Source organism: Acartia tonsa, chromosome 2 (assembly GCF_053477335.1).
Source record: "Acartia tonsa isolate MP-2025a chromosome 2, ASM5347733v1, whole genome shotgun sequence".
Taxonomy (NCBI): Eukaryota; Metazoa; Arthropoda; class Copepoda; order Calanoida; family Acartiidae; genus Acartia; species Acartia tonsa.
In genome coordinates this window covers 54,406,374-54,429,448 of record NC_137261.1, presented here as the reverse complement: position 1 = coordinate 54,429,448, position 23,075 = coordinate 54,406,374, and the positions used below count along the sequence as shown (strand labels likewise).

Below are 23,075 nucleotides of genomic sequence, written 5' to 3'. Positions count from 1 at the left end.
AGAATTTTGTTTAAGGACATACGTACATTTTTAGGACTTGATTATAGAGATGCTTCGCTTATAGCATTATACTTTGTTATCCTAGGAATCAGTATTCCAAAAGTCAGATCAATCAGATAATTTAAATATAAATAAACGAAAATATCTAACCATTCTAGACAAACGGACGTACGGACCGACCCTACTTATAGAAAAGCTTCGCTTTTTAAAATTTGAGCTGCAAACAAGGGAACAAGGTGTATGTATAGAGTAGCTGGGGATGAAAAGGGAACAATAATTTAGGGAGGGGTATATATAAAAATTTCATGGAGAAATTGCTACAAAGAGAGTTGTAAGGTGAGTTCAGTTTTACCCTCGTTGATTGTGGACGAAACGGGAATTCAGCTACCAATCTACCAAAAGAAACCAACAAAGAAATTGGGAGGAAATAGGGGGAATTTTACCCGCCCCTTTCCGTGTATTTGTTGCCTGTTTGTATACCTCATTTCCCCATTTACGCCCAACCTCCGTTAACGGAACAAAAGAGGTAATTCCCCCCCCCCCCCCCAACCCGCTTCCCAGAGAACCAACATTGACGGAGGTTTAGTCAAAGCCAAGCACCAAGTTCAGGCAGAGCATATTTGTGTTAGCTGCGCTCTTTGCGTGATTGTGCGTCGAGTTACTATTGTGTACTGACGCATTCGTTGCGGCTATACAATTTATATTTAACCCCTAAAGGTTGTGTTATAACGTGATTTTTAAATAGTTATTATTTTAAGACAAAATCGAAGATTTGTCCTTTACATCTTGTAAAGTTTTTTATCTAAGGTAAAAAGTTTTAAATTAAACATTTATAAATTCGAATATTTATGACTAAAGTTTGTCTAGGATTTGCGTTTGTTATTAATCATTTATGCACTGATTTTTGAAAATAAGAATTATTAAGAAAAATAATTAAAAAAATTCATAATAAACATTAAACATAATTATTTTTTTAAATGTTAGTTAGAATCCATATGACCTATTAGATGTTATGTATTAGAAGGGGTAGGAAAGAAAAAAAAAGTAGCCTAAAACCATTCCAACATTTAATTTTGGAATGAAAACCCTGGACCAATGTGAAGCTTCTCTTAAATAGATAACTAAATCAAAACTGTAGCTATTGAAATTTTAAGCTACAGACAAAAACACCTTACTACTTTTTATTAAGAATTAAATGCTGATATAAGAACAATTTTGCACGATAATAACATCTTCAATTTTTCCATATTAAAGCATCAAAACTTAGGTTTTAGTATACATCTAAATTTTAACGCTATTTTAATCAGTACATGGTAAAATGATATAGTGATGTGTTAATAGCTTCATTAATATCTAAATAAATTCAAACGGCATATATTGAAAGGATGAAACTTTTCAACATATTCAAAACTATTGTTATTTTTCCAGTAACTAGCAAAGGCAGAATTTCACATATATTTTTGTTTATAGGGAAGTAAGAAATAATTCATCTTTAATTGTTCTATCCTTCTACGTATAAATCTTTAAATGTAGATGTATAACCAGACAACTAATTGGATCCCCATGTTAGGGACCTTTTTCGTCTGCTTAAAATTTACTTTCAGTTCTTTTGTAGTGTCTTTGCTGTGTAATTATTTCCTACGCTATTGCTGATTTTCAAACACCCAATTAAAAGTCTGCACATGTTCCTCAGGGCGGGGACATACAGTTATTTAACCCCCCTCCCACTTTATTGTTTTAGTCTAATCTTCAGCTGGAAGGTCAAATACTTACTTATATATATACCTTTGTTAAAAATGATGATATTTGTGTACATTACTTACTATTTCAAGGAACTAAGTTCAGCAGATTAAATTAATTTCATTCAAGTAAAGTTTCAGGAAAGAGAATGTTCTAAAAAAATATATAAAGACAAAGAATTTTTTGAAAAAAAATGGAAAATGGTGGTTTTTTTCTATCATCTTAAAATACATATCCTTAACAATGTTATACAGCATGACCCTCGAAAAAGTATTTTTAAGCATCTGCAGCCCTTATTTCTCAATGAATTAAAAAAAATGCATATGTCCTTGTTCTCCATAGTATTCCACATAAGTAGATATAAAAATATTTTTTTTACCTCCATTAACATCGGAGATTTTTAGAGCTAAAGTTTTGAAAAAGTGACTGAGAAAAAGAATTTTTTTTGTTTCTCTTATTTTTTGGATGGTTATATTATGTTTTTCTGGCAACTGAATAATGAGACACAAAGAAAAACAAGTTAACTAATTATTTCTTTTTTATTCCACCAAAAAATATAAATTTTTAATGGCAAAAAATACTACTGAATGAATTGATAATTTGCAAATTTTAGATTATTTATTATTATTATTTATTAACCCTTATTTGAGAAAAGGATTAATTATGACAGTTGCTCCGCCTACTTTTCTGACATCTCAATAATTTAATAGGGGGTTAATTAAGCTTTTTAGACAAAAAAATCATTATGTTTTAATTTTATTTTCTTCATAACTTTTTTGTTATTAAAGTTAGGATTGTGAAACAAAAACAATTTTCCTGCTATATTCATAAAGATTTATTTGGTTTTTTAATCTTAAAAAATTTTGCCTAATAAGTAAGTTTTTCAAAATATTATTAAACTAAAAAGACTCAAAAAATATGTGTAAAAAAATGCTTTTTACTCAAAAACTAAATTTTTTATTTAATTTTTGTATAAAGTTTCTGCTAGTAACAAAAATAAAAGGATTTCTACCTTAATTTTGCTAAAAAAGTCGTTTCATGTTAATAGTTACTTTTTCCTCAGTCACTTTTTCAAAACTTTAGCTCTAAAAATCTCCGGTGTTAATGGAGGTAAAAAAAATATTTTTATATCTACTTATGTGGAATACTATGGAGAACAAGGACATATGCATTTTTTTTATAATTCATTGAGAAATAAGGGCTGCAGATGCTTAAAAATACTTTTTCGAGGGTCATGCTGTAGTTTCCAAACAAAAGGCATTATGATATTAGCACGTTACCATGTTTAAAAATCATTATTATTGCAAAGAAGATTAATTGTAGATTAAATCCTTCCTTATTCTTAAATATCATTTAAAAGCGAAACAAAGAAACTCTATAATCGTTACCAAAAAGTCAGTACGTCCATTTTAAACATGTTGATTTTAAATTTTTATAACATCAAACTTTTATGTGATAAAATTATACGATTGGTCTGATTTTTGGAATATTGATTCCTAGGACAACAAAGTACATTGTTATAAGCGAATCATCATTTATAATCAAGTCCTAAAAATGTAAGTATGTCCTTAAACAATATCCTGTATTTAAGCAGTTTTTCATCAGATTTACTTACAATTTTGATTAGTTCGACTTTTATACATTTATATTCTGATTATTCAGTTCTGACACTATACAAATGTGAATGTTCGTTTGTCCTAACGTTTCAGAGCTTCGTTTTTATGGATGTTGTCATCCTTGTTTTGAATATTTTATTAGAAAGCATATCTATGCCTATAATAAAGTTAATCAGTTGAAATTGACAGAACTGTGTAAGATATATAATTAGCCATTCCTTTCATCTCAGATGACAGAGCACTCACTCTCTTCAATTCAAAGTAATATAAAGTTGATAGTATGACAATTTCATTAATTCAATGCAAATTTATAATGTATATTGATAAAAGTTTTTCTAATAAGTAATTACATTTCTAGTTATAAATTAATCTTATTAAGCAAAACCATCAAGAAACTAATTAATATCTTCATCAATTAGCAGCTTGACTTTAATATGACATTTGACAATGAGTTTAGTATTTTTTATCAACTTATTTTAGATTGTCACATAACACCATTTGATAGCCCAAAAATAACTTTATTGATGGTTTTATTTGCGTTCTTTTATTAAATCTTTCTAAAATTTACATCAAAACTATCATTTATGTATTGCCAAAGGCTTGAAATAAAACCAGTTAATTACCCAACAACAAACTTATTTTGCATTAATTTAAAATACAATTTATTTAAAATAATGATATTTAAAATGAAAAAGCTAGCTTGACTTTACCGCAGTCTTATGTAACAAATGAAATTATTATTATTTAATCATTCATCAGTTAAAAATCTGTAATGTAGTTATATATATCTATAGAATATGCAAATGAATTAAACCTACTTTACTTTTATTTCTTATTTACCTATATATGAAGAAAAAATAAGTAAGTTTTTTTTGTCTAAAGCTAAATGTCTCAGTAACTGATCGGCCAAATTAATTGTACTTTTTTAGGGAAGCTTATTATATATGTCTGGGGTTAGTTTTAGGCTATTTGCTTAAATTTATTCGCCCTTCTAGTGGCTAGGGGCGAACAACCAGTTTATAATAAAGTATTGTATAAAGTTAGTAAATATACATTTTATAAAATTTCTAGGACATAAGATTTGATGTAAGAGGAGAGAAAATAGACAGGGAGAAAGTCATAAGTAATTTTTAAAAAGGGCAAAATTTTATCATAAGCATATCAACAAAACATCTTTTGGATTACTCTTCGTGAAAAAAACCTTCATTTTAAAAGTTCCTGTGCATCTCTAACCCTTACTTAACCTAACCTATCCTTAAACATTTTTTGATTAAAAAATTGCTTATGTAGTAAACTTGCAGTTAGAGGATTAATGTAAAAGAATAGAGGGTGCACGAGCTATATGTAAAAATCAAATCAAAATATTTATTTCAGTCAACATATTAAAGCACAATGATATGATCAGAATATTTACAAAGGTATATTGTTTACATAGTTTTTTTTTTTTTTAATACACAAGAAATATCAAATATGTAACACTACCCACTTGGTGGGGTCTTTAAATATCAGCCAATAGCATTGGAAATAAAAACACAGCCAAGTCGCTATGAAAAAGCAGAAAGAAATTTGCTAGCAGACAAAATGGTTCCCAACACTTTGGCCATGGCGTTGTCTGGATTATACGTATACTCTTATTGTTAGAGGGAGGAAATTGCTGTTTTGTTTTCTTAAAAATATTCACTGACCTGTTTTGACCATATATAATTTTAGTACACCACCTCTTTTCCTGAAAACAACTAATCTGAAAAGTAAACATTGAGAATTTGTGAATTGATGGAAACAAAATACTTGAGAAATATTTACACCATGAAATATATGCCAAACCTGATTATTTTATATTTTTATACACATTAATTATCTTACAATTAACATACAACCCTTTAATCATCCTCATATAAAAGTAAAGGGATCTGTGTGTGTATGTGTGTCTGTCTGTATCGAAGGATCTCTGTAACCGCTGAACCGAAATTGTTCTTCTTAACAATGTAGCTTCTTAAAGATCCTAGGAAGGTTTAAGACTATTTTGGGAATGGTTACCACCACCCTCCCAAGGCTTTGCTGAAAACGTCGGTGCAATTCCATAATAAATATCTTATTGGCAAAGTCCCTAGAGGCTAGGGGCGAAGCCGCTAGTATTATATAAAGTAGCAAGTTTTTTTTTGTCTGTAGCGAAGGATCTTGCTAATTACTGACACGATATGGTTCTCCTTGAAGCTTCCTATAGGTCCTAAGGTGGTTTTAGGCTATTTTATTTTATAGATAAAGTCTGGGTATGGTGTTAAGCTATTTTTCAGCCCTTATTTATCCTTTAGAATAGAGCATCTAGATGTTAGGGGCGCAGCCACTTGTAATATAAATAACAATATCCATAATACATAACTCTTGATTATTTTACACAAACAGTTTACTAGAAATTATTTACAAAGATTACATCGATTAAATTGTATTAACATTGATTTTGAAGACATACTGCTTAAAATCCATTAAACTTTAATTTAACATGGCATATTGTTTCAAGCGTCATTCTATATTATTTTCAACTAATAAAAGCAATGTGCGTATTAAAATATGAATTTTAAACACAATATTATTTAATCAAAATGGTATAGAGAGTACTTATAATATTCAATAAAGGCTTTTTGATCTGTATCCTAAGATTGAGTTTTTAATTTTATGGAAAATTTTTTAGGTTCCTGGGTGGTTTAAGGCTATTTAATTGTAATATTTAGGTTTGTTTCTAGACTATTCTCCTATTTTCCTTACTCCTTCGAATACATAGCTCCTAGACGCTAGGAGCCCATCTACGAGTGGTATATATTATATTTATATATCATACATTTATTGTTTTCAAATTTGTAGGGGGTTCGAAAGGGGTGGAGTAAGGATTTTTTTTGGGCAGACTTTAGACCCGTGAATAGTCTAAAACCGGCCCTAAATTGAACGAATACTATTCTTCCTTCCCAACCATTTTCAAGATCTAATACATAGAGATAGACCTCCTATTGCTATGTACTGTTTAATTACAAATTGCTTTTCTGAGAACAACAAGCAAAAATTACTAAAATGAAACCAGTGTTGCGAAAAAAATTGTTAAGATAAGGTCCACTGTGGTTTTGCAAAAAAGTTGCATATTTTTTTTTGCAACTTACACCTTCCTCATTATTAATGATCCAAGATTTTTCATTTACAAAACATTTATTATCTTTTATTAACTTTATTTTTTATATAAATTGTAGTATAACATTTTACCAATATACAATGCATGTAAATAATATATTAGAAACTTTATAGATGCTTCTATTGAAATTACTTAAACAATAAATATAACTTTTTGGGGACTATATTTGATTGCTTAAAATTACTGATCGGTTAAGTATATCGTCCAATTTTATGAAAAAATGTTGATATTTAAGGCTTTTTCTGCACTACTTCAATAAGCTATGCAGCGTAAACGTCGTTTACAGTGATTTATTAATGATAGCTCTTATCCATTTTATTATTTTAATACCCTATTCCTGGAGGTTAGGTTAGATATAGACCCCCTCCCCTTAAGTTTGTGAAAGGTATAGTTACATGGTATTTTTAAATCTTAGTTTTTAAATATAATTTATGACTACATTTAACCTCGAAATTTTTACCTATTTTGGCTTTTTTTGTTGGCCTATTAAAACGATCATAACTTATATTTTTATGATTAATGTAAAGTTTAAAATTAGAAATAAAATAAATGTTACCAAATATAACTTGAATATAATTATATACATATTAGTATATGTTATTTTTGCATTATTTATAACTTTAATGTACAAAAAGTTATACATTTTTATGGAATAAAAATAGTATAATTCTTATAAATACTAACTATTAACTAACAATTAACCCCTTGCATAATTGTTCTAATAGACTAGTTTACGTACAAAGTGAGTTAAAGAGAAGCTGCTCATTTGATGGAATTCTATGCCCACCATCCCCTTTAATATTACAGACTGGAATCCTATTTAATAAAGAAGTAGGATTTTTTTATCTGTAGCAGAGGATCTCGCTAACGAATAAACCGATATGGCTCTCCTTTAAAGTGAAGCTTCTTATAGGTCTATAGAAGGTTTTTATCTATTTTGAGAAAGCGTATCTTATTATCTAAATAAAAATTGGGCTGGATGAACTTTTCCCCTTCTATTAAGGTGCCCCTAGAGGCTTCTTGGTGCGTAGCCGCTAGTATGTTAAAATATAGTAATTGTTGAATCTTTACAAAAAATTTATCTGTAACTAATACATATATACATACAGACATACAGACATACATATGGTCGTGCAGATCTAGTGAATTATAGATTAGCTTTTACAGTTAGGGAGTTGAATCCATTTTTATAGAAGCAGAAATATAATCTTTGATTATGGTTTGGACCCTCTAAAACTGTAATCTACCCTTCCACTTTCCCCTCTCTTGGTGAAGATATCTTCAACGCCGATACGATTTTTGAAATATAAGATTCCACTTTTGTCTCTCTTGTTGAAGATATCTTCACCAAGAGAGGCAAAAGTGGAATCTTAAATTTCAAAAATCGTATAGGCGTTGAAGATATCTTCACCAAGAGAGGGGAAAGTGGAATCTTACATTTCAAAAATCGTATCGGCGTTGAAGATATCTTCACCAAGAGAAGGGAAAGTAGAATCTTACATTTCAAAAATCGTAGCGGCGTTGAAGATATCTTCACCAAGAGAGGGGAAAGTGGAAGGGTAGATTACAGTTTTAGAGGGTCCAAACCATAATCATAGATTATATTTCTGCTTCTATAAAAATGGATTCAACTCCCTAACTGTTTTACACTGTACAATTTTAATAAATATAATAGAATGTTTTTGAATATATACACTAGAAAATGTAGAAATAGAAATAAATGCGCCAACAAGCAAAACTAAACGACGTGTTTGCTACATTCCTATCCAGTGAAACAGGATTGTATGTCATATTATTGGCGTAAATCTAAATTTTTAACAATACATTGGAAACAATTTTCTCGGTTTTATTCGAATCCGGTGGATAGGAACCGGTTCTCATCCATACGAAAAAAAACTATGTCTAGCATCGTAATATATCCAGCTTTCTACGAATATAAAAATGTACAATCATAAGATTAAAACCAGTTTTTTAGCCTGTGTTTTCAGCACCTCGGAACTATCCGCGGAAAGCTGTTTATAATACGATGCGGTGGATTAGAACCGATTCTCATCCATATAAAATCATGCATAGCATCGAAATACAGACAATTTTACACGAATAATAAAATAAAAATCATATATTTAATACCAGTTTTGTTAGACCAGGCATTGGCCCCTCAGAGATGCGATGCAATAAATATCTTATATATTTTACATACAGTATATAGTTTTTAAACACATTTAAAAAGGAAGTAAATCATTTATGTATTCAACTTTTACAAGTAATTTGAAATGAAATATTATAATCAGTGAGAGTATAGGAAAGGGAATATTAAAGAGGTGCTACGCAACTTTTAAAAAATTGGCAATAAATTGATGGTTAACAACAGTTATTTGTGCTATGCAAACAATATGAAAAATAGTGCTAACTCAATACAGCAAAAGTAAAAAATTGTATTCGTAAATTTTAAAATAGTTTAATAACTGATGTCAAAAAGATGATAACGCCGAAAAAATCCCACATTAAAAAAAATAACATTGAAAATGGAGTGTCGACTTATCCCCCCCCCCCCCTTCGTGTATTAATTAATAGCAGAAGTTAAAGAGAAAACAAAAATTGTAGTCACTCAAAAATCAGCCACGTGACGTCAGAAAAATGAGGGATTATCCATCTATTTTTGAGGGTTTTTCTTTCCCAATTCTCCTCTTATTTTTATGACATCAAGTGTCTGTTTTTTAAGTGATTTTCTCCCATTACCAAGAATTAACAATTTATTAAATTACTGATATCGATCCTCTTTTAAAAGTTTAGATTAACGAAATATTTCTACTTTACACAATCAGTTATAATAAAACGCCGTAAGAAAAATACACTTTAAAAATTTAAATTTTATACTTTTTGGCATGCACAGCTATGAAAATGGTGCATAAACTAAATGACTTTTCAAATAGAATTTGAATAAAGCATAACAACAAACCACCTCTGGTAGGGAGGAGGAGGTGAAGCTAAACATGAAGTCATCTTTAATAATAATGTTTACTTCAATCACTATTTATGTTTCAAATTTGATTCCAAGAACTTATAACAAGTAATATTTAAACAAAAGTTTAACTCATTTCTTAAAAGAATAATTTAACAAGGAAGACAACATCCATAAAATCGAACTTTAACACTTGTAGAGTGTTATAACTGAATAAGAAGAATTTTCATGCAGTAATTGAAACAAAATTGTAAATAAATTTGTTGAAAAATCGCATATGTTGATGTACCTTGTTGTAATAGGAATCAGTATTAAAAAAATTTAAATTAATCGGATAATTTTAACCTACAAAAATTTGTTGTCAAAAAAGTAAAAAATAACATGTTTTAAATGGACGTACGGACTTTTTGGTAACGTTTGTAAAGTTGCTGCGTTTTTTAAGTCGTAATTTAAATTATCAAAAAGAGCTAACCGTTACGGACGTATAGACGTACGTACCGACCCTAATTATAGAAAAGCTTAGCTTTTCAAATCAGCATAAAATATGCACCAAATATTTTTGATTTACCATCTTAATTAATAATATGATATATTTTTTGTCATCAACGTTAGCTTGTTACTCTTCACTCGTTCGTCCGATTATCATATCTACGCTTGCAGTAGAAATTCGCTGTCAATCGTCAGAAAATTTACTGTTTATGTCGAAAATGGTACATAATACATATTTTTTGTCCTGTTCTACTACTTAAATTCTTAGAAAACTAGTAACATTTAAACAAATAAGAATGACAATATCCAAATCCACTGTAGCAATTTTAAACAATCAGATGGACAAACGAACATTTCCATTATAACTAAAACTATGTAGAAACTGCGTCTATTGACTCAATATTAAAAAAATAGAGAAAGCAAAAAGACATCCCAAGACTTAAATCTAAAAAATAGCTTAAAACCAACACACAACCTATGTAAAGATTCTTGAGAATGAGGAAATCAATCGGCTCAATAATTTTGAAATATTAAACTACAGACAAAAAAAAACTTATTACTTTATACTAGCCTCTAGGGTCTTTGCACCAAGATGTAATTTAAAAAAAACTCTGGTGCTGCAACTACTACATTTTAAATTAACTACCTAAAAAAATAGGTACTGCTACCTAAAAAACATTTAAGGGGATTTTTTTTTTTTTTTTTTTTGGGGGGGGGGGATTGGGAGTGTCTCACCCCCCAAGAAAATAGCTTAAAACCACCACAGGACCAGTAGATATAATCCCTGAAGAGTAGAATCCGATCGGTTGAGTGGTTACCGAGACCTTAATCTTCAGAAGGATAGACAGACGGACAGACAGACGGACGGACAGACGGACGGACAGACGGACGGACAGACGGACGGACGGACAGACAGACGGACGGACAGACATCAAGCTACTTTGTGTTATAGATATCAGAATAACAGCATATTAAATTTTCAACAATAGCTATAGGAGTCTTATCAAAATTAACTTCTAATTATTTTCCATATTTAATTATAAATTTGCTTTGCTTTCTTGATTGTACCTAATCTTAAATGGAATCATCATGCCAAGTTTGAAATCGATATGACATTTCTAAATAAGCGAAAAGAACTATTCGTTACAGAGGTGAGGACGGACAGACAGACCGACATTAATTATTTAAAAGCATTTAATAATCAAGCATGAATATGTATTTATATGCATAACTAACAAATTCATTCTGGATTCTAAATCAATTATTTATCAGTATTAATTGAAAATATAAACATTGGAAAACAAGGATAACAACTTCCATAAAAAAACAGTATTTGAAGAACGCTTTATTTGGCGTACAAAGTACTTATAACCTAATCTTCGGCACCTCGGGGCTAAAAAAACTTGTTTTAATCTTATAATTATTCTATATCAGCGGAAAGCCGTTTATAATACGATGAAAGAAATAACTATTATTAACTTGCAGTAAACATTAAATTTCAAAGCCATGATTGTATTAAAGTTTCACTCTTTATGAATATTGTACTAACCGTATGTTATCATGCAATCCTCACAGACTGAAAATGATAAAGTTATAGAAAAAAATACTTGCATACATATATGAATATTATAGGATGTTGTCCGAATCATCTTTTAACCACTGACGAATATAGTCTCCCTTACAATGTAACTTTTTAGGGGTCTTTGGGAGATTTATAATTATTTTGGGGAGGGTACTACCAACCTTCCAAGAGAAATAAAACCTAAAAAATAAGTCATTTTATGATTAAGTATGATTCAAAATTGGGTGGTGTTAGAATCGCCTTATTGTTTTTAAAGCCTTTAAAAGCATAGCCTAAGTCTGTTTAGGACGAATGCATAGAATTATTAAATAATGAAAAATTCTTATAACTGTGTGTAAGGCAAATTTATTATATGTACTTTTATTTAATAAATAGATTAATTTTCTGTTAATACATATTTATAAGCTTTTATAAAAGAAATCGTATTAACAATTCATTTTTAATATTTAATTTAAGAATATTCCTTTTTTTTCTTCATTTGCACATTGTAAAAGTTTAGTTTAAGAATTTTGTTTTTAATTTTGATCAATTTAAGAAGATACAAAATTTTAAAGCATTGCATTTTATGTTCTTGATTTTTAAAAGATTTATTTTGACTTTTAAGTACCCTTACCGAAAATAAATTTGGAGTAACGTTTCATTTCAAAGAAATATTAGATTATGGCACATTAAATAATTTAATACATCTTTTGAAATTTGAACATAGTTGAAAAAGTTGTCCCCATAATTCCCTTTCTAATATTGCAGCTACTCTTCAACTATGATTGGAGTAAGTAAGCCCTAGTAAAAGGTAATAAAATTCATATTACATAATATATATGTGTATCTTAAATTTCATTGTATAATTATTTCAAAGATTTTTTTTGTTCTGTTCCTTAACATGTAAAAGGTATAAGGTATAACCAAATAGCGAAATAAATTTAAAAAAAAATTGGGTGCAGAGTAAAAGATCGTTAATTTTACTACATTTGTATTGCCCCAATAGCTGAAAAACACGTATAGGTTTCATGTTTTTAGAAAATTAATAGCGTTGTTGGTATAAGCTGGTAAAAGTTATAATCCTTTATAAAAGTTATATCCTAAAATTGTAATTACTTATATTGCTTCGCTACTGACAGACAATATTGTACTTGTTATAATTTCTTTATGGGGGAATTAATTTTGAATATTTTAATTTAAAACTATTCTTTCAACACGTATGTAGTACACATATGTATTATTTAGCTTTAGGGTAGGATACAATATGTATGGTATTCAGTTGAGAATATTAAACAGAATTTTATTCAATTTGGATTTACTTTACGTTATATATAACTAGTTGCTTCGCCCCTTGCCTTTAAGGGGGGAGGGGGTATGGTAAAGGTTAAGAAAATAGACTAATACCAGCCTAAGATTTTCAAAAGCTTATCTGAAAACAAAAACAAATTTGGAACAGTCTTTTCTGAGATCTTAAGCTTCATACAAATCAGCCCCCCCCCCCCCCTCCAACCTAACATTAAGAATCTCCATATTCAAAGTGAAAGTGATCGGTAGAAAATGGGCAAAAATCTTAACAATCCTTGCATCTAATAAAAATGTTGCCTAAAACCATTAAAGGACCTATGTGAAGTCAATGGTGATTACTAGTTAAATTACTACACCAGATTATATGATATTTATGCTTGATTCTAGCTAAAATGTCTAAAATATTGTACTATGCAATTTCTTGTAATCATTCAGAATTTTACCTAACTGTTAAAGGAATCATCTGGGCCAGTTTTAAATGGATAGGACAATAATCATGTCTAAATAACAGATACGAATAAAACTTAATTTTTAAAAGTATTTTTTTATCACATTTAACCAAAAATACACAATAACAAGTTGTTAAAATGCCTAACTGTTAATTTAATGTATTTATGTAATCCATTTCTTTACATATTCATATAATTTAGAACTTACACAAATTTCATTTCGGGGTTGGGGGGGGGGGGATGGAGGGGAATATGTGAAAAGAGGCTCATATGCCTTAATTTAGAAATAGAATTCAAATTTATTGTGAAATATACATAAAAGTCTGTGCTAAATTTCCCCCCGCAAACTCTGCTTTTAAATTGCTAAATTGTATATGTAATTTAAATGAGATTTGAATGGGTTGGAATGATTATATTTGTACTCTAAATATGGCAAGAATAACAATATATAGGATTAATCGATGTATTGACACAATAGAAAGGGTGTCCCATAGTGTAGTGGTTAGCGCACTACGCTGTGGTTGGTAGAAACTGAGTTCAAGTCCCCACATAGACTGCACTTTGTTGACAAATGCTGTCGCATTTAGTCAGATTATGATCACGCAACCTTCCCTAAGATGCCCTAGGGTTGTGAGGGGGGAGATTTGTAGGAAGTTAGGATTTTACAAATCAAGCAGCTCTAACCATGCTTTCCCTAATGCATGCTCCTCGTATGAGAGTGCAATTAATTAGGGTTGCTTAATATGGAACACCTGCCAACACTCTAGGCCAGGGTGATGTAATAATTGAGTAGCTTCCACGAGAATTGCAGGTCAGCTTGTAATGTAACATAGAATACAATCAGCTGTGCGCATAGCTTACCAATCTAAGATTGGCCAAAGGATTCTCACTTCCAGTCTCTGTGTGCATCTGAGTCCTAACTTCAGAGAATCATGGCTACAACAACAACACAATAAAAATATGTCAGGGGTTAATTAAGACTGAATTAAACCTTTAATTGCAGTAATTAACAAAAACTACAAGTACTTGTGTTTAAGGCTTTTTCTAATAGGGTAATCAATTTATAGTATAGATGTATAACCAGACAACTACCTGAATCCCCCTGTTACGGACCTTTTTCTTCTACTAGCAAATTGCTTTCTACTCTTTGTAGCGACATAGCTGTGTTGATATTTCCGATGCTATTCATTGATTTTCAAAGACCCAATTGAAAGTCGGCACAGGGTTCTTAGAAAGGGGAAATACAGTTGTTTAACCCCTTCCCCCTCTAGTGTTTTACTCTAATACTATGGTACCTATATATATGATAAGAAAATTTAATTTTATAAAATTAAAATTACATAAAAAAATAGCAAGGTTGAAAACATCAGTAATTGCGAAGCTCTAAATTCACACGGTATGACAAATGAACATAAACATTAGTAGAGTGTCAAAATATACTAACCAGAATATTGATTTTTGAGTCTCAACAAAATTGTAAATATATGTAATGAAAAACTTAATTACCTATATTATACTGTTTAAGGACATACTTACACTTTTAAGACTTGATTATGGAGATGCTTCCCATAGAATAGTGTACCTTGTTATTCTAGGAATTAACATTCCAAAAATCAGATTAACAGGATAAAGATATTATACAAAAAATAATTTTGTCTAAAAAGTTAAATACTAGAATTTTTTCAATTTCTGGCAACGATCATAGATTTCCTATGCTTTTCGAAATCTGACCTAACTTCACAGGTTGGAATAATCATGCAAAGTTTGAAGTTGATAGGACAATTCAAACATGCTTAAACCATTACAGACGAACAAACCTTAATTATAGATAAAACATTGCTTTTAAAAATATTTCAACTGAAGCCCAGGAGTTCTCGGTCCGTTTCCTATTATCTTGAATCAAAGTTTGGTGTTCAATCACTTTCACAGAAGGTATTTTTCTACAAATATAGATTATGAAATAAATCTATCCATTTTTAGCCATAAGAACCGTAGTTTTATTGTAACATCATAATTTCTTTTCTCGTAATCATTCGAATCCGGTGGATTAGAACCGGTTCTCATCTATACGGAAAAACTATGTTTAGCATCGTATTATACCCAGTTTTCTATGAATATAAAAATGTACAATCATAAGATTAAAACCAGTTTGTTTTCAGCTCTAGAGGCTACTAAACTAGTTTTAATCTTGTAATCATACATTTTTCTATTCACAGAATAATACGATTCGATAAATAACTATTCTAATAAACCTCTTTCTTGTTTAATTTTTGCTCTGAAGCATTTTGTGGAAGGGATAGGACACCATAAAGTTTGGTGTGGCTGTCAACTTGACTTTACAGTTGGCATTTTATTCTAACTTTGGATTCACAATCTAGAAGGGATTCAGGGATAGGCTAATTGCAAGTTTAAATTATCTAACCACCATTTTTGTTATTTTCATATTAAAAAATCTACCAAAATAATTACTTATATCTAAGCTAAATATGGTCTAAATTATAAAGAAAATATATCTTAAGAGAGATAAAATATTTGTTAACAACTGCTATTAAACGTTTTGTTACAGTCAAAGTAACATTTATATTAAAAAAATTTCTAAATGATTATAAATAATACCTCTTGAAATAGATAGGACAACGTTGCTTTTTGTCATTTGCTACCTGACCCTTCAGTTTCAGGTTGCCAAGCAATACTTTTGTAATATGACTATCATTAGAATACAAATTCATTTTATTTCCATTTCAACTATCAGGTTAATTTTTTTTATTCTACCGTGAAAACTTAAGGAATCTTGTGTTTCATAAAATACAAAAACTAAACTTTCATTTAATCTATAAAACCAAGTAGAACGATGTCTGTCTGTTTATTTGTACAGAAGGATCTCGCTAACCGCTGAACCGATTGGGTTCTCCTTTACAGGGTAACTTATCATAGGTCCCGGGAAGGTTTAAAACTATTTTATTGGGGGGTGGGACAACCCTACCTTTCCTCCCCCCCCCAAAAAAAAAATGAAAAAAACTCCCTCCGCAAATTTTGTTTTCTTTTTAAAAATAAAAATAAATAGTGGGGTCGACTACCTCCCCCCCCCCCCAATAGTATTATAATTGTTATAAAGAAGTTTTGTTGTCCCCCTTCCCCCATTCTCATTTTGTCATGGTTTGTTTGATTACAAGAAACTATTAACTTTCTTTAGGGAATCTATTACTGCTTTGCATGTGAGTATGTGTTTATAATACTTTTGATTAATTTGTATTCAACTGCCATAATTTTTATCTATTGACCATGACCGTCAAGAAATTGTTTAGTACACATTCAAGGAGTTTGTAACTAAAGTTCAGAAAATAAAGACAATTCTTATTTTAGAAAAAATAAAGTCAGCCGGTTAAAATATTCTTTATATGTCTGATAAAATTATAAAAGTTTACAATTAGTGATTATAATCATTGAAATAAGATTGATAGAAGTAATACTAAATGAGAGGGGATAAAAAATAGCTAAAATTCATACAAAATTCAAACCAGGTAATAAGATAGCCTAAAACCATCACAGGACCTAAGTGAAGCTTACTTAAAATAGAGAACCCAATCGGTTAATATGTCATTGAAATCTGAAGCTTCAGACACAAAAAAACCTTACTTTATAAAATAGTAAGCTTTAACTGGCAAATTTTTAATTCTCTTTACAATTTTATTTTGTTTTTAGGTAAGGTTACAGGCTAAAATTTTAGTACTGTTATATGTTATGTTTTTGGCAGGTATATTCACAAATTCATCTACATAGATTTCCAACCTTCAGGTAAAATATTTCTATGGAGGACAGGGTGAAGATGATTTACAGCTAAGGATATAAATAAATACAAGAGACACAGACAAACTTTATAATCCTACAAAAGGAATTTTTTTATTTCATTTTAACTACTTTACCCCCAACTTCATAATTACAGTGGGATGCTTTCAAGGTAACCGAACGCTAAAATCAAATTTTTCCTTTACCGAGTCACCAGGGGAGCTTCAGTAGACCAATCTTGGATGTTAAGGTGTCTTCAGAATGCTATTGGCATAGCAAAGAGGAAACTCACCAGAAAGGGCGAAAGTGACATCGGTACAAGAAAATAGTTCACTTGGAAGTATCCCACTGTATATAGCTTTATCTACATTTGGGTTGGTATGTTAACCCTTAACGGTCGGGGGGGGGGGCGTTGAACGCCCCCCCCATCCGGTTTTTTCTATCTCATTTTCTGTGTGTGAAAGATAAAGAGCCCAAACTGCTTGACTTTTTAAGTATGGGTATGACACACAACTGAGAGTTGGAATTTTTTGAATATCTCCATCCTGGCGGGCACAGGATGCCAGCAAACCTGGCAGGGTCATCCAGGTAAAGAGCAAAAATATTTTTTTGACTAAAACAAAGCATTTCATCATACCAAAATACTAAAAAATCCTCTAGTAGTACATCCTTATATGAAATACAGGTGTTCAAGTCACTTTCAGGTTCCAGGTATGATCCTGCAGGTCTTGATCCTCCAGGTCTCCAGAAATCTTTAAAAGGCTCCTGTGGCCGCAATTTTTGACTTAGAGACTTCAAATTTTAAACTTAAGCTTTTCTTACATGTCTACATAACGTATTAAAATTTCATGAAGATCCGCCGCCGTTTTCCCGCCAACCGCCGACTGCGGCGGCTGGCAGCTGCCAAGTACAGCTGCGGCCGCTGAAATTTATATTTTAATATTTCTAATGTAAAATTTACATAAAAATAAACATTTTCTGGAAAAAAATTTTTCTTCTAGCTTCAAAAATAAGAAAATTACAGCCGTTTGAAATTTTTAAATAAAAAAAGACCTAAAAACAAAGGTTGTTAAATAAAAGGGTGAAGGAAGCGAAAATTGACTTAGACTTATAAAAGGTCGGAAATTCATTATCAAACAGGGGACTTGCACAAAAAAATTTAGCCCTCTAGCTCTAATAGGAACTGAGATAATTAGGGGGGGGCGTTGAACGCCCCCCCCCCCCGACCGATTAAGGTGAGGCAAGGGGCCCGACTGTAAAGGGTTAAATTTTTTTTGATAAAATATCCTTACTTTTACCTTCCCTAAACTATACTTTTGGTTGCCCCGGCCCCTTAGCATTCTAATTTTGTGAGGGGAAAAAGTCGCTCAAAAAATCAGCATGTGGCCTCATAAAAATGAGTTATTATCTATCTCTTTTTTAGGGGTTTGTTTTCCCACTCCTCCTCCTCTCATCTTACTCATTTTTGTGACGTCACTTGTCTGATTTTTGAGTGACTTTCTCCCCCTACGAATCAGGTTTTGTGAGTATTCTAAAACTAATTTTTCTTTTTACCTCCCATAAATACGAAAGTTATACTATTTTTAAAAGCGAAGCTTTTCTATAATTAGGGTCGGTCCGTCCGTCCGTCCGTCCGTCCGTAACGGATAGCTTTTTTCGTTAATTTAGGCATGTTAGAATTGTCCTATTGATTTCAAACTTTGCATGGTGATTCCTGTAGTAGTTAGGAACGATTTAGAAAGCGTAGCAACTCTATAATCATTACCAGAATGTCCGTAAGTCCATTTTCAACATGTTGATTTTTTTACTTTTTTAACAACAAATTTTTATGTGATCTAATAATCCGATTGGTCTGATTTTTGGTATACTGATTCCTGGGACAACAAAGTACAATATTATAAGCAAAGCAACTCTATAATCAAGTCCCAAAAATGTAAGTATGTCCATAAACATTATTCTGTATCAAGAAGTTTTTCAACAAATTTATTTACAATTTTGCTTCAACTCTTATACTTTTATATTATGATTATTCAGTTCTGACACTATACAAGTGTTAATGTCCGTTTGTCTTACCGTTTCAGTGCTTCGCTTTTATGGATGTTGTCATCCTTGTTGTTGTATGATCTATCCTTTCTTTACACATTATATGCTTTTTCTGCGGTTGAGGGTATGACAACATAGAGATCCGGTTAGCGCAATCCTTCGCTATACAGACATACAAACCCAATTAAAGGATACACTATTACTTTTTTAAATAAGGATTAATATTCCACAATTTTTTTGCTTTATTTGGATATTATAATTATTCATTTATTTTACTCATTACGTAATTTTCTGCAAACAATTTTAAATAGACATATATTATGTAAAACAATTAGATGGATTGAAAAGTGTTACGCAAAAAGCGCACGCTGCTTTAGACCAAATACGTTAAAACGTTGTGAATCATTTATGATAGATAAGATAAGAATTAACATTTCTTGTGTAAGCTCTTTTCATTAATTTAAATATGTTAAAATTGACTATTTCAAACTTTGCATGATGATTCAACAATTAGGTAAGATTTCGGAAGTTTAGTAACTCTTAAATCATTACCAGAAAGTCCGCACGTCCATTTAAAACATGCAGATGTTTTACTTTTTTGACGAAATTTTTTTGTATGATATAATCATCATATTCACCTGATTTTTGGAATACTGATTCCTATTACCACAAGGTACAATTTTATAAGCGAAGCATTGCTAGAACCAAGTCCTTAGAATTTTTCAAAGTTTTGCAACAAATTTACTTACAATTTTGTTTGGGCTTATGCGTTACTATTCTGATTATTCTGTTCTGACACTCTACACGTTTTAATGTTCGTTTGTCCTACCGTTTCAGAGCTTCGCTTTTATGGATGTTGTCATTCTTGTTTTGTAAGTATTAATGTGATTGCTATTTTCTGGTAATATTTTTTTTTCATTTGAATACCCAACTATGTTTGAAAACTAAACCAGCAAACCTGAAATGCAGACTAATATTAAAGTTTTGGAATTGTACTATGCTTTTTCAAAATTACTTTTGTATTTATTTTGTTTGAAAACTTTACTGTACTTTTTGTATTACATAAACGTAAAAGTATATTTTATTTCATATGATATTCATTTAAGATAAAATGTTTCTTGTTGTCTTAAGAATCATTATTTAAAAAAAAACAGAAATTCAGATGAATAGAATAATTATATCATACAAAAAATTGGCCAATTTTTTTTAAACGTGATTTAAATGAACGTATGGACTTTCTGGTATCGTTTATAGAGCTGCCACGCTTTCTTAATCGCACTTATTGTTATATGAAACATTAAGAAAATATTGAAAACGATAGGAAAATTAACATGTCTAAATTAACGAAAAGATCTAATCTATACGGATGGAGGGACAGACCGACCCTAATTATTTGCTTTGTTATTAAAAAGTTTGAGTAGCTGTATGAAAAAAAAAATTGTATCTTTTGACTTTGTTAACAAAGATTCTTGGCTTATGATTAAGAATATTTCAAAATACAATTTTACGATAATTTTTACGTTATATTACATGTTTTGCATTATCTTAATGAATTGCATTTTTTCTTAAAATCATTCAAATAATTTTTATCGACCACGACACACATTTATCTTTTCCTACTCGCCAAAACACACACATTCAGACATAGGATTATTCCCAGATTTTTTTAATACAATGCCATCACTGTAGGATTTCAAAAGAGTACAGATATATATTCAATTGTGGTGTTAAGTCATGACAGAACCAAGGAACTGGGCATATATTTGTATGAATGGTTACTGCGACAAACCCCTATCTCACCCATATATCTAATCTCGAATAGGGACGGATATTCACCTTTTAAACAAGGAAGACAACATCCATAAAAGCGAAGCACTGGAACGGTAGGACAAACGGACATTAACACTTGTATCAGAATTGAATAATTAGAAAATAAATGTATAAGTGTCGAAGCAAAATTGTAAGTAAATTGTTGAAAAACTGTTTGTTACAGAATAATGTTTAAGGACACACTTACATTTTTAGGACTTGATTAAAGAGTTGCTTTGCTTATAGCATTATATTTTGTTGTCCCCAGAATCAATATACAAAAAAATAAAAATAAAAAGTAAAACAATCGATATGCTTAAAATGGACGCACGGACATTCTGGTAATGATTATAAAGTTGCTACGCTTTCTAAATCGCACCTAACTACTAAAAGAATCACCATGCAAAGTTTGAAATCGATAAAAACAATTCTAACATGCCTAAACTAACAAAAAAAGCTATCCGTCACAGACGTACGGACTGACGGACGTACGAACGGACCGACCCTAATTATAGAAAAGCTTCGCTTTTGAAAATACATATCAAATAAGGTTTTTTAGGTTATAATTTTCAAAATCAGGAAAAATCAGAGATCCAAAGGGTAAGACAATGGCCTATAAATAGATGTACATCCCCAATGATAAGACACCAAATTATCACTTATGTAATTACATTTTGTGGTTGAAACGTTTTGTCATGAACTAACCAATCTGAATTTATGGAAGTCCCCAAAGTTGTTGAGCCAACGAATAAGAAATTGTTATTAAAAGACTTTGGGAGCTAGTGTACTAAACAGCCCAGTGTCCCCTCCCTACCTAAAAAAGTATGTTTGAAGATTCAAACACTTGTGCTTGTTAAGTCAAAAAAATTTTGTTATTTGGTAACATTTTTAAAAATTTGTTTGATTAAAACTCTTTTTAGTACCTATAAACAATGACGTCATACAATAAATTATAAAAGTGATCAATAATAAGACAATATACAGACTAAATCACCAATGGAAGGCCAGTATACATTTTAATTTACCAATATTGTAAGAACTATAAAAAAAACTTCGATTCTTGTCCTTTAAATTCTTCATTTATTATCCTATCTTTGTATTTATGTGAAAGGAATAAGAAAAATTGGCTTAAGACAGATTCGACTACCATGTCTAAAACTAAAACATCAGGCCGTTATTTTTCTGTAACTTGAACAAGTAAAAGAATATTGTTTGGCTTATCTATAATACAAAGTAGCTTGATGTCTGTCCGTCCGTCCGTCTGTCTGTCCGTCTGAAGCTTATGTTCTCGGTAACCACTGAACCGATCGGATTCTACTCTTCAGGGTATATACCTATTGGTCCTGCGGTGGTTTTAAGCTATTTTCTTGGGGGGTGGGACACACCCAACCCCCCCAAAAACAAAAAAATCCCCCCCCCATTTTTTTTTTTTTTTTTTTTTTTTTTTTTGCAGAAGATTTCGAATCCTTGGTCCTTTGTTCAAAAATATTTTTTATTCCAGCATTTATTTTGAATGCAAGAATAGCAACATTCTCTCACTAAAAACAATAAATATTAATTTTTTACGAATTTCGCCTTAATTTTTTTTATCACCTCTTGGGGCAAAGCCCCTAGAGGCTAGGGGCGAAGCCGCTAGTTGATTATAAGTCAGTCTTTGTCATATTTTAGACATAGAAAATTAACGTACTACCAATCACTTTGATACATAAGGTAAAATGCATGTGAAAGTAAAACTATGAAAATAGGTTAATAATTGTATAATATAAAGTAGTATTTTTTTTTGTCTGAAGCCTAAGATTTCAATCATAACTGAACTAATTAAGTTCATTTTTAAAAGCGAAGCTTTTCTATAATTAGGGTCGGTCAGTACGTCCGTCACACACGGATAGCTTTTTTAGTTAATTTAGGAATGTTAGAATTGTCCTATCGATTTCAAACTTTGCATGGTGATTCCTCTAGTAGTTCGGTACAAATTAGAAAGCGTAGCAACTCTATAATCATTACATCATTTTTGACATGTTGATTCCTGGGACAACAAAGTATAATGTTATAAGCGAAGCAACTCTGTAATCAAGTCATGTAATGTATCAAGTAATGTAATTAGTAATGTATCAAGCAGTTTTTCAACAAATTTACT

At 30.6% G+C, this 23,075-nt stretch overlaps 1 protein-coding gene across 1 annotated transcript in view; it reads left to right on the top strand.

The window, feature by feature from the left end:
• The first annotated feature begins 584 nt into the window (after positions 1-584).
• Positions 585-23,075, top strand: part of LOC145312181 (zwei Ig domain protein zig-8-like) — a 128,060-nt gene continuing 105,569 nt past the window's right edge. Inside the window, exon 1 of the mRNA XM_080151369.1 lies at positions 585-807. The gene's annotated coding sequence lies outside the window, so the exon portion shown is untranslated. The remainder of the gene's footprint in view (positions 808-23,075) is intronic.